This window comes from Callithrix jacchus, chromosome 1 (assembly GCF_049354715.1).
Source record: "Callithrix jacchus isolate 240 chromosome 1, calJac240_pri, whole genome shotgun sequence".
Taxonomy (NCBI): Eukaryota; Metazoa; Chordata; class Mammalia; order Primates; family Cebidae; genus Callithrix; species Callithrix jacchus.
In genome coordinates this window covers 142,016,133-142,033,239 of record NC_133502.1, presented here as the reverse complement: position 1 = coordinate 142,033,239, position 17,107 = coordinate 142,016,133, and the positions used below count along the sequence as shown (strand labels likewise).

General features: G+C 43.7%; 1 protein-coding gene across 6 annotated transcripts in view; it reads right to left on the bottom strand.

The window, feature by feature from the left end:
• The window catches only part of UNC13B (unc-13 homolog B), a 230,410-nt gene extending 226,899 nt beyond the window's left edge, over positions 1-3,511 (bottom strand). For 4 of the 6 annotated variants that reach the window (XM_078371391.1, XM_078371379.1, XM_078371324.1 and 1 more), the window contains exons 1-2: positions 3,445-3,511; positions 207-291 (exon numbers count right to left, since the gene is read on the bottom strand). The gene's annotated coding sequence lies outside the window, so the exon portion shown is untranslated. The remainder of the gene's footprint in view (positions 1-206; positions 292-3,444) is intronic. The other 2 variants (XM_078371382.1, XM_078371327.1) reach the window with 1 other exon arrangement.
• Positions 3,512-17,107: the final 13,596 nt, after the last annotated feature.

Here is a 17,107-nt window from a genome sequence, read left to right as displayed (position 1 = left end):
TGTATTTTTAGTAGAAACGGGGTTTCACTAAGTTGACCAGGATGGTCTTGTGCTATAGCTGGAACCTGAGCAACGCCATTTTATAAAAGACAAAGCTGTTTTTCAGAAATAAGTTGTAAAGGCTGCACCATTGACTGCAGGCCTTGGCTTCTGTAAATAAAACTGCTAGTTTACTTTGCAGAATGCAAAGAGGTAAAGCTGCTTACCTTCTCTTATCAGTAACTGCCAGAGTTGCTAGCCGGTAATAACCAGAATAAGCAGCCCAAGATAATCCATCCTGGCTCCTGCAACCTGTAATAAGTAACTAAAATTTGTAACCCTACCCAGATAATGTATAAACTAATGTTCATCTTGACTTCTGTAAACCACTTAAGTAACAATCGGAATGACAAAAGTCTCCTGGCCCTTGGAATGTCCAGAGCGCCCCCTCACCCTAGTCTCGGCCCAGGAGGTGATTTACAGAATCCACTAGCCCTCGAAATGTCTGAAGTCTTTCATCCCCATCCCCGCTCCTCACCCCCACTCCCAGGGTGGTTTTACAGGTATAAAAAGGTCTTGTCACCCTTCTTTCTCTGCCACGGGTTGGAGAGACGTGAGTCTTCCATGGTCGCTGGCAATAAACCCTGCAATTTGGCATACTTTTGTCTTGGTGTTGACTTTCTATGCTCGGTCCGGTATAACAGTCTCAATCTCTTGACCTCATGATCCACCTGCCTCGGCCTCACAAAGTGCTGGGATTCAGGCATGAGCCACCGTGCCCAGCCCCCCCAAAACCATCTTTGAAGAAAGGCATAAACCTGTCTCCTGCCAGGCATGGTTACTCTAGCCTGTAATCCCAACACATTGGGAGGCTGAGGTGGGTGTATCACCTGAGGTCAGGAGTTCAAGACCAGCCTGGCCAACATCGTGAAATCTCATCTATACTAACAAAAATTATCTGGGTGTGGTGTTGTGGGCCTGTAATCCCAGCTACTTGGGAGGCTGAGGTAGGAGAATGGCTTGAACCATGGAGGCAAAGGTTGCAGTGAGCCCAGATCATGCCACTGCACTCCAGCCTGGGCGACAGAGCAAGACTCTGTCTAAAAAAAAAAAACCTGTCTCACAGGCACTCATTCTTAACTTTGGTAAATAAACCTCCTGAAATGACTGAGACTTACCCAAATCACTGCTACCTCTGCCTCCCGGTTCAAGCGATTTTCCTTTCTCAGCCTCCTGAGTAGGTAGGATTACAGGTGCCTGCCACCATGCCCAACTAGTTATTGTATTTTTAGCAGAGACACGGTTTCACCCTATTGGCCAGGCTGGTCTCAAACTCCTGAACTCAATTGATCTGCTGGTGTTGGCCTCCCAAAGTGCTGGTGCTGGGATTATAGGAATGAGCCACTGCACCAGGCGTCAGTCATTTTCTTTGATACACAGGTTTGAATGAAGAGGTGGATTTAAATTACCTGGTATATACTAAAAGCCCAATACATGCTTGCTGTTACTTATGTTGTGGAGACTAGAGGGGAATATGGCTGGGAGATAACGATTGGCTAAGCAGAGCAGGAATCACTGTCTGCAGGTTGTGATACAGGCTCCAAGGCATCCCAGTTTCCCAGGTAAAGCGGAAGGTTCAGAGGAAGAAAGCCATAAGACAATAAGATCCTCTGCTCTCTGGGCACTTGATCAGGACCAGTTACATTCATCAGCAAGTTAAATGTTTCTTCAGGAGCAACTCAAACAGTGGTAGAAAGCCAGAGCCTGCATGCCCTTCTGTCCTTATGAGTTATTCCGTGTCAGTACTGAAAGTTCAGCATTTGAAAGAGTTCACATTTAAATTTAGCTGAGAGGTAGCTAAGAGCCCAGACTGTTTCTGAGGCCCTAGAAAGTCAGGAGAAGATAAACATCAAGGAAAGCAGGTAATGAAGGGGACCCAAAAATCTGAAGACAATAAGACCAAAATACCCAGTTGGCCCTGTTGCTATTTTCTTTGGATCTCTCAGTCAGGAAGAGGAGACTGAGGTAAGAACCCTATCTCACAAATGGCCTCTACCAACTTTATAACTATCTTTAAGCCATGGCTCCATAGCCATTACAAGTTTATCCTTCCTCCAAGTTTCTTATCCTTTGAGTTATGAAAGGAAAATGTCTTGCCCCCGCTAAAATCACTAAGCTAAAGGGAAATGTCAAGCTGGGAACTGCTTAGGGAAAATCTGCTTCCCATTCTGTTTAGTTATCCCTTTGCTCACTGTAATAAATGCATCTCATGCCTGTAATTCCAGCAGTTTGGGAGGCCAAGGCAGGCGGACTGCCTGAGGTCAGGAGTTTGAGATCAGTCTGGTCAACATGATAAAACCCTGTCTCTACTAAAAATACAAAAAAATTAGCTGGGTGTGGTGACACGTGGCTACTATGGAGGCTGAGGCAAGGCAATCAGTTGAACCAGGGCGGTAGAGGTGGCAGTGAGCTGAGATTGCACCACTGCATTCCAGCCTGGTCCACAGAGCAAGACTCCGTCTCAAAGAGAAAATATATAATCCTAATTCTAGTTTGGAGATGCATTCTAAAGGGTCCTCTCTATTGCATTTTTTCCCAACATTAATCTCAGTTCTGTTTGTGTGTGTGCATTTGCACGAGGAACTGAACTTTTGCTTTCAAAGGTATATGAGAGACTGAGTTTTCTCAGCTCTAAAAAGAAAGGGCATTTGCTCCTCCCAGCTGAAAGGGTTCCCATAGGTGATGGGGGACCTTGTGGGAGTGTCTGGGGGGTTGACCCCCCCCCATGATGTGCAGCAGTCCTGCAGGAAAATCCCCAACAAAAATTAATTTATGCCAGATGTGGTCACACACACATGTAATCCTAGCATTTTGGGAGGCCAAGACAGTCAAATCACTTGAGGTCAGGAGTTCAAGACAAGTCTGGCAAACATAGTAAAACCCCATTTCTACTAATAATACAAAAATTAGCCATGTGTTATGGTGCGTGCCTATAATCCCGGTTACCTGGGAGACTGAGACATGGGAATTCCCTGAACCCAAAAAGCAGAGGTTGCAGTGAACCAAGATTATGCCATTGCACTCCAGCCTGGGCAACAGAGTAAGACCTTGTCTCAAAAAAAAATTTTTTTTAATTTAAAAACTGGCTCATCCAGGAAACATACGTAAGGGCTGGTCACCCAGCGTTTTGAGCCCTCTCAGAAGTCATAAACTTCTGGAGAGAGAAACTGAGACATGTAAGAGGATAGAAACAATGCAGTGGTGACTCATTGTGGAGACCTGCCCACAAGCAGCACACATTGATCCACGAAACAAAAACTCTAGACCACAGCTCAGTTTCTCCTTTTAAGAAAAAAAAAGTAGAAAACAAATAATCTAAGAATTGTTTGGAAAACTCTGCCCCTATCGTGAAAGCTCTCTTTCCCTCCCCCACAAAGAGGCTCCCTTATCTCTCACTCTACATACCGCTCTGGCCTTCCCGCCCGGCCACAGCCAAATCACCACCCGCCTCATCAGCTCTCCCCAACTTCCTGCCTCCTGGCTTCCCGCCTCCCAGCTTCCTGCCGCCTGGCTTCCGCGCCCGGCAGTTCAAACTGACCAACCGTTGCCCGCCACCTCGGCTCTCTCGGCCTTCCCACTCCCTCGGCCCTCCAGCCCCCTATAAAAGAACCCTGCTCCTCTGAGCGCGTGTGCGGCCATTTTCCTCTTCTTGGAGGCTGGCCCATCCGGAGGCTCTTTCCTCTCAATAAAGCCTGAACTTAAGACTTTCTTCTAACCTGAAGTCCGGTTTTTTCCTGAACGAGCTCAGTCCTCCCGCAGAGGGTAGGTCGGACAAGAATGAGGAGAAAACAAGGAGAATGACCCTCTTTTGATCACTCTGTAGGTTTTATGGCACCTATACTTGCCTAAATTTATATAAAATATAAATAATAGGGGACGGCTCAAGATGGCACTGTGAGAACAACCCAGGATTGAGGCTCTCGCTGGATGCGCGGAGTAGGGACATGGATGAATCTGGAGAACATCATCCTCAGCAAACTGGCACAAGAACAGAAAACGAAACACCACATATTCTCACTCATAGGTGGGTGATGAAAAATGAGAATGCATGGACACAGAAGAGTACTAAATACTGGGGTCTACTGGGGGGAAATGAGGAGGGCCAGTGGGAGGGGGAGGTGGGGAGGGATAGCCTGGGGAGAAATGCCAAATGTGGGTGAAGGGGAGAAAGAAAGCAAAACACACTGCCATATGTGTACCTATGCAACTGTCTTGCATGTTCTGCACATGTACCCCCAAACCTAAAATGCAATAAAAAATTAAAAAAAAAAAAAGTAATAAAATAAGTGGAAACACATTAATACAGTGGAATAAATCAGATATATCAGCAATCATAGTAAATTTTACAAATGAGCTAAACTCTAATTAAAAAAAAAAATGTAAATAATAGGGTCTTTGTGCACAATTACATTAAGGAAAAAGAGCCCTAAGGTCAACTTACAACTACAGAGTTCCTAAGACCTCTTTTTCTCTATTTTTCTTTTCTGCCTGCTCTAAATCTGCTATTATTTTCTATTAACAACCACTGTTTAGATCCAACAAGTTCTTTTTGCAAGCCAGTAAATTCATATTTATCTCAGCCAGGTGCGGTGGCTCACGCCTATAATCCCAGCACTTTGGGAGGCCGAGGCGGGTGGATCACGAGGTCAAGAGATCGAGACCATCCTGGTCAACAAGGTGAAACCCCATCTCTACTAAAAATACAAAAATTAGCTGGGCATGGTGGTGCACGCCTGTAGTCCCAGCTACTCAGGAGGCTGAGGCAGGAGAATTGCTTGAACCCAGAAGGCGGAGGTTGCGGTGAGCCAAGATCACGCCATTGCACTCCAGAGGTCAAAATTTGGCATAGGGGTTACAAAAGGATAAACCCAGCCCAAAAAAGAATAATCTTTGCTTGTGTGGCCAAGCACTGTGGCTCACACCTACCTGTAAGGTCAAGGTGGGTGGATCACCTGAGGTCAGGAGTTGAGCCTGGCCAACATAGCGAAATCCCGTCTCTACTCAAAATGCAAAAATTAGCCAGGCTTGGTGGCAGGTACCTATAATTCCAGCTACTTGGGAAGCTGAGGTAGGAGAATCCCTTGCACCCAGGAGGTGGATGTTACAGTTAGCAGAGATTGAAACTGAGCAGTGATCGTAGAGCTGGAGGCCTGATTCTGCAGCTGCAGTTCGGATAGCTACAGCAGACCAGGGAGCTCCCATCCCAACTCAGAAGGTTGGGACTCCCACTGGTTCCATGGAGTGTGCAGCTGTGTTTCCCTGCTGCAGCCAGCATGATGGCAGCAGCCACTGCCATCATTCCCCTCTCTGAAGAGATATACCTAACTGCTATTAATATAGGGATGATGACCGCTCTAACTGCTTCATGCTGACAAGGGATGTTGTTTTGGGAAAGTGACCGGTCTCTGTCTCTCTTAGAGGCTTATCTAAGAATCCCCAGTACAAAGGAGCCATTGTCTGGGGCTCCATTTTTATGACTATTTGGAGTTTGACAGCCCATCCCTTGTTTATTCTGAGCTACAGTACGAGATCACTGGTTGGTTCAATCTACAATTGTTAAAAGCTACAAATCTCTCAAAAGAAAAACTTCCTTGATTATGAAAAACAGAACATAAGAATCAACAGTGTTCCAAGCAAAAAGTAAAAAAAGATTAGTCTTCCATTACTACAGTTCACCCAGTCAACTCCCATTTACAATCTCCAAAGTTATCAGAAACCTGAACTCGGGGTTATAATTCATCCTTTAAAGAGGATCAAAACAAAACAATTGTCTATAAATGTCAAAATGTCCTAGGAGAATCACAGTCAAAAACACAACTGACAAAAAAAAAATTTGGTCAACTTTGTGATTTATAAAAACAGAACACAATAACCCTAATTATGACTGATAACCAAACTGAGACATCAGAACTCTAGATATCCCATTCAGTATTGAAACATGCTTTAACATTTCTCACTAAAATATAACCTAAAGATCAACCACCATCTTATTTCAACAATCCTAAGTCAATAAACATGTCAAATAATCCTGCTTACCTCTCCTCTGGATGCTCCAGGAGCCCTCTGTACTATCCAAAAGTCAGCACTTCGGAAAGACAATTTTGAAGCTCTAAAGGCTTAACACACTTAATAGCTGGGTGCAGTGGCTCAGGCCAATAATCCCAGCACTTTGAGAGGCCAAGGTGGGCAGATCACAAGGTCAGGAGTTCGAGACCAGCCTGACCAAGATGGTGAAACCCCGTCTCTATCAAAAATACAAAAATTAGCTGGGCATGGTGGCAGGCACCTGTAGTCCCAGCTACTCAGGAGGCTGAGGCAGGAGAATTGCTTGAACCCAGGAGGCGAAGGTTGCAGTGAGCTGAGATCATACCACTGCACTCCACCCTGCGTGACACAGTGAGACTACATCTCAAAAACAAAAACAAAAACAATGAATAGAAGTTCAGGTTGCCATAAATCATCCATTTAAATTACTCAATAATTATTATTTTATTTTGGGAACAGTTTCACTGTTGTTACCCAGACTGGAGTGAAATGGCACAATCTCGGCTCACCGCAGCCTCCACCTCCTGGGTTCAAGCAATTCTCCTGCCTCAGCCTCCCAAGTAGCTGGGACTACAGGTGCGCACCACCATGCCCAGCTAATTTTTGTATTTTTAGTAGAGACGGGATTTCACCCTGTTGAACAGGATGGTCTCGATCTCTTGACCATGTGAACCACCCACCTTGGCCTCCCAAAGTGCTGGGATTATAGACGTGAGGCCACCGTGCCCAGCCTCGACACAATTATTTTTATTATTATTTTTTTTCAAGACAGAGTTTCGCTCTTGTTAACCAGGCTGGAGTGCAATGGCACGATCTCGGCTCACTGCAACCTACGCCTCCTGGGTTCAGGCAAGTCTCCTGCCTTAGCCTCCTGAGTAGCTGGGATTACAGGCACGCACCACCACACCCAGCTAATTTTTTGTATTTTTTTTAGTAGAGACGGGGTTTCACCACGTTGACCAGGATGGTCTCGATCTCTTGACCTCGTGATCCACCAGCCTCGGCCTCCCAATGTGCTGGGATTACAGGCTTAAGTCACCGCACCCGGCGACAATTATTATTTTTTTAAATTGCATTTTAGGTTTTGGGGTACATGTGAAGAACATGCAAGATAGTTGCATAGGTACACACGTGGCAGTGTGATTTGCTGCCTTCCTCCCCGTCACCCACATCTTGCATTTCTCCCCATCCTATCCCTCTCCAGCTCCCCGCCGCTGTCCCTCCCCTATTCCCCCCAATAGACCCCAGTGTGTAGTGCTCCCCTCCCTGTGTCCATGTGTTCTCATTGTTCATCACCAGCATATGAGTGAGAGCATGCGGAATTTCATTTTCTGTTCTTGTGTCAGTTTACTGAGAACAATGGTTTCCAGGTTCATCCACATCCCTACAAAGGACACGAACTCATCGTTGTTGATGGCTGCATAATATTCTATGGGGTATATGTGCCATATTTTCCCGATCCAGTCTATCATGAATGGCATTTGGGTTGGTTCCAGGTCTTTGCTATTGTAAACAGTGCTGCAATGAACATTCGTGTGCATGTGTCCTTATAATAGAACAATTTATAGTCCTTTGGATATATACCCAGTAATGGGATTGCTGGGTCAAATGGAATTTCTATTTCTAGGTCCTTGAGGAATCACCACACTGTCTTCCACAATGGTTGAACTAATTTACACTCCCATCAGCAGTGTAAAAGTGTTTTTATTTCTCCACATCCTCTCCAGCATCTGTTGTCTCCAGATTTTTAATGATTATCATTCTAACTGGCATGAGATGGTATCTCAATGTAGTTTTGATTTGCATTTCTCTGATGACCAGTGATGATGAGCATTTTTTCATATGTTTGTTGGCCTCATGTATGTCTTCTTTTGTAAAATGTCTGTTCATATCCTTTGCCCATTTTTGAATGGGCTTGTTTGTTTTTTTCTTGTAACTCTCTTTGACTTCTTTGTAAATCCTGGATATCAGCCCTTTGTCAGATGGGTAAACTGCAAACATTTTTTCCCATTCTGTTGGTTGCCGATTCTCTCTAGTGACTGTTTCTTTTGTCATGCAGAAGCTGTGGAGTTTGATTAGGTTCCATTTGTCTGTTTTGGCTTTTGTTGCCAATGCTTTTGGTGTTTTGGTCATGAAGTCCTTGCCTACTCCTATGTCCTAAATGGTTTTGCCTAGATTTTCTTCTAGGGTTTTTACGGTGTTAGGTCTTATGTTTAAGTCTTTAATCCATCTGGAGTTAATTTTAGTGTAAGATGTCAGGAAGGGGTCCAGTTTCTGCTTTCTTCACATGGCTAGCCAGTTTTCCCAACACCATTTATTAAACAGGGAATCCTTTCCGCATTGCTTGTTTTTGTCAGGTGTATCAAAGATTGTATGGTAGTAGATATGTTGTGTTGCCTCCAATGCCTCTGTTCTGTTCCATTGGTCTATATCTCTGTTTTGGTACCAGTACTGTGCTGTTTTGATTACTGTAGCCTTATAGTATAGTTTGAACTCTGGTAGTGTGATGTCTCCTGCTGTGTTCTTTTTGCTTAGAATTGACTTGGCTATGCGGGTTCTCTTTTGGTTTCATATGAAGTTTAAGGTGGTTTTTTCCAGTTCTCTGAAGAAGGTCATTGGTGGCTTGATGGGGATATCGTTGAGTCTGTAAATTACTCTGGGCAGTATGGCCATTTTCGTGATATTGATTCCTCCTAACCATGAACATGGAATATTTCTCCATCTGTTTGTGTCCTCTCTTATTTCGTTGAGCAGTGGTTTGTAGTTCTCCTTGAAGAGGTCCCTTACATTCCTTGTGAGTTGTATTCCTAGGTATTTTATTCTCTTTGTAGCAATTGTGAATGGCAGTTCATTCTTGATTTGGCTCTCTTTCATTCTGTTATTGGTATATAGGAATGCTTGTGATTTTTGCACATTGATTTTGTATCCTTAGACTTTGCTGAAGTTGCTTACCAGTTTCAGGAGTTTTTGGGCTGAGACAATGGGGTCTTCTAGATATACTATCATGTCGTCTGCAAATAGAGACAATTTGGCTTCCACCTTTCCTATTTGAATACCCTTTATTTCTTTTTCTTGCCTGATTGCTCTGGCTAGAACTTCCAGTACTATATTGAATAGGAGTGGTGAGAGAGGGCATCCTTGTCTAGTGCCAGATTTCAAAGGGAATGCTTCCAGTTTCTGCCCATTCAGTATGATATTGGCTGTTGGTTTGTCATAAATAGCTTTTATTATTTTGAGATACTTTCCATTAACACCGAGTTTATTGAGGGTTTTTAACATAAAGGGCTGTTGAATTTTGTCAAAGGACTTCTCTGCGTCAATTGAGATAATCATGTGGTTTGTTTTTGTCTTTGGTTCTGTTTATGTGGTGAATTATGTTTATAGACTTGCGTATGTTGAACCAGCCTTGCATCCCTGGGATGAATCCTACTTGATCATGATGGATAAGCTTTTTGATGTGCTGTTGCAATCAGCTTGCCAGTATTTTATTGAAGTTTCTTTCTTTTTTTTTTGAGATGGTGTTTCGCTCTTGTACCCCAGGCTGGAGTGCAATGGCGTGATCTCGGCTCACCGCAACCTCCGCCTCCTGGGTTCAGGCAATTCTCCTGCCTCAGCCTCCTGCGTAGCTGTGATTACAAGCACACGCCACCATGCCCAGCTAATTTTTTGTATTTTGAGTAGAGACGGGGTTTCAACATGTTGACCAGGATGGTCTTGATCTATTGACCTTGTGATCCACCTGCCTTGGCTTCCCAAAGTGCTGGGATTACAGGCTTGAGCCACCACGCCCGGCCTTTATTGAAGATTTTTGCGTCTATGTTCATCATGGATATTGGCCTGAAGTTTTCTTTTCTTGTTGAGTCTCTGCCGGGTTTTGGTAACAGGATGATGATGGTCTCATAAAATGATTTGGGAAGGATTCCCTCTTTTTGATTATTTTGAATAGTTTCAGAAGGAATGGTAACGGTTCCTCTTTGTGTGTCTGGTAGAATTCGGCTATGAACCCATCTGGACCTGGGCTTTTTTTGTGTGGTAGGCTCTTAATTCCTGCCTCAACTTCAAACCTTGTTATTGGTCTATTCATAGTTTCGGATTCCTCCTGGTTTAGGCTTGGGAGGACACAAGTGTCCAGGAATTTATCCATTTCTTCCGGGTTTAATAGTTTATGTGCATAGAGTTGTTTGTAATAATCTCTGATGATGGTTTGAATTTCTGTGGAATCTGTGGGGATTTCCCCTATATCATTTTTTAGTGCATCTATTTGGTTATTCTCTCTTTTCTTTTTTATCAGTCTGGCTAGTGGTCTGTCTATTTTGTTGATCTTTTAAAAAAACCAACTCTTGGATTTATTGATTTTTGATGGGTTTTTCGTGTATCTATCTCCTTCAATTCTGCTCTGATCTTAGTTATTTCTTGTCTTCTGCTAGGTTTTGAGTTTTTTTGATCTTGATCCTCTAGCTCTTTCAATTCTGACGATAGGGTTTCTATTTTGGATCTCTCCACTCTTCTCATGTGGGAACTTATTGCTATATATTTTCCTCTAGAGACTGCTTTAAATGTGTCCCAGAGATTCTGGTATGTTGTGTCTTCGTTCTCGTTGGTTTCGAAGAACTTCTTTATTTCTGCCTTCATTTCATTGTTTATCCAGGCAACATTCAAGAGCCAGTTGTTCAGTTTCCATGAAGCTCTGTGGTTCTGAGTTCATTTCTGAATTCTGAGTTCTAACTTGATTGTACTATGGTCTGAGAGATTGTTTGTTATGATTTCGGTTGTTTTGCATTTGCTGAGGAGTGCTTTACTTCCAATTATGTGGTCAATTTTAGAGTAGGTGTGATGTGGTGCTGAGAAGAATGTATATTCTGTGGATTCGGGGTGGAGAGCTCTGTAAATGTCTATCAGTTTTGCTTGTTCCAGGTCTGATTTCAAGTCCTGGATATCCTTGTTAATTTTCTGTCTGGTTGATCTGTCTAGTATTGACAGTGGAGTGTTAAAGTCTCCCACTATTATTGTGTGGGAGTCTAAGTCTCTTTGTAAGTGATTAAGAACTTGCCTTATATATATGGGTGCTCCTGTATTGGGTCCATATATATTTAGGATCGTTAGCTCTTCTTGTTGTATCGATCCTTTTACCATTATGTAATGTTCTTCTTTGTCTCTTTTGATCTTTGTAGCTTTAAAGTCTATTTTATCAGAGATGAGAATTGCAACTCCTGCTTCTTTTTTGCTCTCCATTTGCTTGGTAAATCTTCCTCCATCCCTTTATTTTGAGCCTTTGTGTATCCTTGCATGTGAGATGGGTTTCCTGTATACAGCACACTGATGGGTTTTGGCTTTTTATCCAATTTGCCAGTCTGTGTCTTTTGATTGGTGCATTTAGCCCATTTACATTTAGGGTTAATATTGTTATGTGTGAATTTGATACTGCCATTTTGATGCTAGCTGACTGTTTTGCCCATTAGTTGATGAAGATTCTTCCTTTTGTTGATGCGCTTTAGCATTTGGTATGTTTTTGGAATGGCTGGTACTGGTTGTTCCTTTCTATGTGTCGTGCCTCTTTCAGGAGCTCTTGTAGAGCAGGCCTGGTGGTGACAAAATCTCTGAGTACTTGCTTGTTTGCGAAGGATTTTATTTTTCCTTCACTTCTGAAGCTCAGTTTGGCTGGATATGAAATTCTGGGTTGAAAGTTCTTTTCTTTAAGGATGTTGAATATTGGCCCCCACTCTTTTCTGGCTTGTAGGGTTTCTGCTGAGAGATCTGCTTTGAGTCTGATGGGCTTCCCTTTGTGGGTGACCCAACCTTTCTCTCTGGCTGCCCTTAGCATTTTCTCCTTCATTTCAACCCTGGTGAATCTGACGATTATGTGCCTTGGGGTTAATCTTCTTGCAGAATATCTTTACGGTCTCTGCATTTCCTGGACTTCAATATTGGCTTGCCTTGCTAGGTTGGGGAAATTTTCCTGGATAATATCCTGAAGAGTATTTTTCAGTTTGGATTCATTCTCTTTGTCACATTCAGGTACACTTATCAAACATAGATTAGGTCTCTTCACATAGTCCCACATTTCTTGGAGACTTTGTTCATTCCTTTTTGCACTTTTTCTCTAATCTTGCCATCTCATTTTATTTCATTGAGTTGATCTTCGACCTCTGATATCCTTTCTTCTGCTTGGTCAGTTCGGCTGTTGAGACTTGTGCATGCTTCATGAAGTTCTCATGTTGTGTTTTTCAGCTTCATCACTCATATTCCTCTCTAAGTTGTCCATTCTTGTTATCATTTCCTCAAATCTTTTTTCAAGGTTCTTAGTTTCTTTGCATTGAGTTAGAACGTGTTCTTTCAGCTCACAGAAGTTTCTCATTACCCACCTTCTGAAGTCTGATTCTGTCATTTCATCACACTCATTCTCCGTCCAGCTTTGTTCCCTTGCTGGTGAGGGTTTGTGGTCTCTTGTAGGAGGTGAAATGTTCTGGTTTTGGGTGTTTTCCTCCTTTTTGCGCTGGTTTCTTCCCATCTTTGTGGATTTATCCACCTGTCATCTGAGTAGTTGCTGACTTTCTGATTGGGTCTCTGAGTGGACGTCTAGATTGTTGATGATGAAGTATTTCTGTTTCTTAGTTTTCCTTCTAACAGTCTGGCCCCTCTGCTGTAGGACTGCTGAGGTCCACTCCAGGCCCTGCTTGCCTGGGGAACACCTGTAGCAGCTGCGGAACAGTGAGGGTTGCTACCAGTTTCTTCTTCTGCTATCTTTGTCCCTGAATGATGCCCATCAAATATCAGTCTGATCAGTCCTTTGTGAGGTGACTCTTTGGATATCCGGGGGTCAGGGAACTGCTTGAGGAGACAGTCTGTACTTTATAGGAGCTCAAGTGCTGAGCTGTGAGCTTCGTTGTTCATTCAGGGCTGCTAGGTAGGTACATTTAAGTCTGCTGCAGCAGAACTCATTAAGCCCCTTTTTTTCCTCAGGTGCTCTGTCCTGGGGAGTTAGGGCTTTATTTATGAGTATCTGTTGCACTGTCCTGCCCAGCAAGGAGGCAGTCTAGTCACTGCCTGCCTGCAGTGGCTATGCTGAGCTGCCCTTGGCTCTGCCCTGCTGCCGTGGGCTCCGCCTTGCTGCCATGTGTAATTCCCTGTAGTTCTGTTTATATGGGTGTGGTTAGAACTGCTGTGGCAATGGTGGCCCGCCTCTGTAATGGCAGACTCTGTTATGGCGGGTTGCCTCGGCAACGGCAGGCTGTGTTAGCAATGGCAGAGTACCTCCATAGGGCTGGAGTGCCTTGGTAATGGCGGACGCCCTGCCCCCACCGAGCTGCACCATCCTGGGTTCAGCTGTGCTTTCCGTGAAACTCTCAACCCCGAGTGTTTCCAATTGCTGTTTTGTTGTTTTTGTGGGGGTGGGACCCACTGAGCCTGATCACCTGGCTCCCTGCCTCAGAGCCCTTTTTTTTTTTAAGTTGAATGGTTGACTCTCTCCCAGGTGTTCCAGTCGCCTGCAGAAAGGGTGCTGGGATCTGTGTGATTTCCCGTGTGCCGACCCACTGCGCCAGCTGAAACAACATCGTTGCCCGGGAATCTCCTGGCCTGGCTTACTGTTTAAGTCTTGTTTAATCAGATGAATGTGCTAATCTGCCTTCCCAAATCTCAAATTGCCAGTTTAACAGGGCAAGCAGACCAGTGTATTTTGTACGGAGTGCTGCTGTGCTGTGGTGCCAGCTGAAACACCTGCGCCCACCAAAATAGCCGCACTGGTGGCCCTTGGGGCTCCTACACCTGGGAATCTCCTGGTCTGTGGGCAATAAAGATCTGTCTGGAAATGCGGCGACCACTCACCCTCTGCGCTTTCACTGGGAGCTGAAATCCTGAGTTGCTCCTATAGTGCCATCTTCCCACAATTTTTTTTAAAAGCAAAAGCCTTTACTCATCAAGTGGGAAGACATAGTTTTCATAACAATCTGTCTCTTGTCCTGCTCCTATTGTTTCAATAGTTCAGTCACAAGACTAACAAAAATCTTGTTCAAGAGAGAGAAAACCAAATATCACCCTTGCATTAGTCTACTTTTAATGTCAACCCCAATCATTTACATGAAACCTTATAAATGATTCTATTTCATCTTAACAAGTTTGGCCATGAGATTCTTATAAAATCTTTTAATAACCCTTTACGAATTGTTGTTAAATAGCATGTTAGTGCTTTAAGAAAACCATGTGTTATACTGGCCTGAGCATAGAAAGTCAACACCAAGACAAAAGTATGTCAAATTGCAGGGTCTTTATTGCCAGCGGCCATGGAGGACTCGAGTCTCTCCAACCTGTGGCCCTGAAAGGAGGGTGTCAAGACCTTTTATACTTGTAAAACCACTTCGGGAGTAAGGGTGAGGGGCAGGGGTGGGGGTGAGGGGCTTCAGATGTTCTGAGGGCTACTGGATTCTGTAAATCACCACCTGGATAGAGATGCGGCGGAGGGGCTCCAGACATTCCAGTGGATTCTTGGGTGAAGATGAGGGTGAGGGGCTCTGGACACTCCGAGGGCCAGGGTACTTTTGACATTCTGATTGTTACTTAAGTGGTTCACAGAAGTCAAGATTAGCATTTGTTCACACATTGTCTGGGTAGGGTGGAAATTACACCCCTTAATTACTTATTACAAGTTGCAGGGGCCAGGAAGGCATGGTTTTGGAGTACTTGCCTGTCACATTTGGGTTGCAGAGAGCAGTTTCAGTAGAAAGCCAAGGTATGCTTGAGGTATGTTGTTTATGGGGCTTTTACCATGTCACAATGTTTTGCTTTTATTCTAATGTTCAATTTATGGAAAAACCAAATAGTACCCATTTGAATGTAGTCAATATGTTCACATACAGGATTCCTTTTACAAGATTAATTTTTATAAACTTCCATAACTTGTTTGAACCTATAGCTTTATCTTATCTAACTCAAACAATCCTTTAACCCTTTAAACTAGGCAAAAATTTACATTCCCATGCCTTCTTATAATCTTTTACTAAAGACATGTGTTACTTTCATTATACCTTGCATGCAAAGCTGTCTCAGTAGACTCCATTACATGTTATAATGGTAGACAAATATAAAATCTAGACAAAAATGTATGCTGACAATTTTGAAGGAGTTCTTTAATTTATGAGCCCTCTTTTACTCGTGTGCTTTTTTCTTTTTTCTTTTTTTTTTGAGACAGAGTTTCAATCTTGTTACCCAGGCTGGAGTGCAATGGCACGATCTTGGCTCACCATAACCTCCACCTCCTGGGTTCAGGCAATTCTCCTGCCTCAGCCTCCTGAGTAGCTGGGATTACAGGCACACGCCACCATGCCCAGCTAATTTTTTATATTTTTAATAGAGACAGGGTTTCACCACGTTGACCAGGATGGTCTCGATCTCTTGACCTCGTGATCCACCCCCCTTGGCCTCCCAAAGTGCTGGGATTATAGGCGTGAGCCACCATGCCTGGCTATTTATGTGCTTATAACAGTGTACTTACAAATAAACACATCTAGACATGTATTCACACACACAAACTAAGATCCAATAACTTGGAACCCTAGGCATGAGATAGCAATACCAGCTCACAAGTTTTACTTTCTTTGCCCCAGTAGATAATCCAATGAAGGCTGTGAACCAAAATTTCAGGTAAAGAAGTTCCCATGGCAATTTGATTTAAAGACCAAACCTCCCCAGACTCCAAAGAACACTGGGGCCAAACAACACCAAAGGAGAACATCACACATTAACCAGGCCCCCTGCTTAGAACAGCAGCAAAAAAGCCTGGATATATTCAATGCCATCCCACTTTCTCACCACATCTGGCTAATTTGTGTATTTTTAGTAGAGATAGGATTTCACCATGTTGGCCAGGCTGGTCTCGAACTCCTGACCTCAGGTGATCTGCCCATCTCGTCCTCCCAAAGTATTGGGATTACAAGCATGAACCACCATACACAGCTGCACTATTTTTCCTTAAGCCAATCAATTTATATAAAAGAGTTAGAGCTCTTTTATATAAACGTCACACATGACACATACATATCTATACAGACAAACAGATGGAGTTCCAGTGGTTGCAAGATTTTTCATGTGCCAATCTCTTAATTGTATTGCTGTCCCTACAGTGGAGCCCTTCAAAAACCAGGGCCAGGAAAACTTGCAGTTTATGTGGCCTAATAAGTAGGCATAGCTGGAAGATAAAAGCAAATTTTGAGAGGATCCATCCACCTCTAACCTCTGGGGCTCCATGAGGAAAATGGAGATTTTTCCCAAAAACAGGTCAGTGGTGCCTCCTCCATTTTCCCAAGGACTCCCAGGCCATAAGAGGTTAAGCTGAGGCCCCTCATGTCCACATAAAGAGTGGCAAGACAGGCTGGGCGTGGTGGCTCACGCCTATAATCCCAGCACTTTGGGAGGCCAAGGTGGGTGGATCATGAGGTTAAGAGATCAAGACCATCCTGGTCAACATGGTGAAACCCCATCTCTACTAAAAATACAAAAATTAGCTGGGCATGGTGGCCAGCCTGTAGTCCCAGCTACTCGGGAAGCTGAGGTAGGAGAATTGCTTGAACCCAGGAAGTGGAGGTTGCGGTGAGCCGAGATCACGCCATTGCACTCCAGCCTGGGTAATAAGAGCGAAACTCCGTCTCAGAAAAATAAAAAAAGAGTGGCAAGACAAAATGGAGAATTCAGCTGACTGAGAAGATAAAACCTTTTTTCGAAAACAAGATCCACAAAGAGAAAAGACATAAAGGCCTTTTACATATACCTATAGCTTGGATATCCATGGACATCTACTTTAATTAAATTAATTAATTTATTTATTTATTTGAGACGGAGTTTCACTGTTGTTACCCAGGCTGGAGTGCAATGGCATGATCTCGGCTGACCACAACCTCTGCCTCCTGGGTTCAAGCAATTCTCCTGCCTCAGCCTCCTGAGTAGCTGGGACTACAGGTGCACACCACCATGCTCAGCTAATGTTTGTAGTTTTAGTAGAGATGGGGTTTCACCTTGTTGACCAGGATGGTCT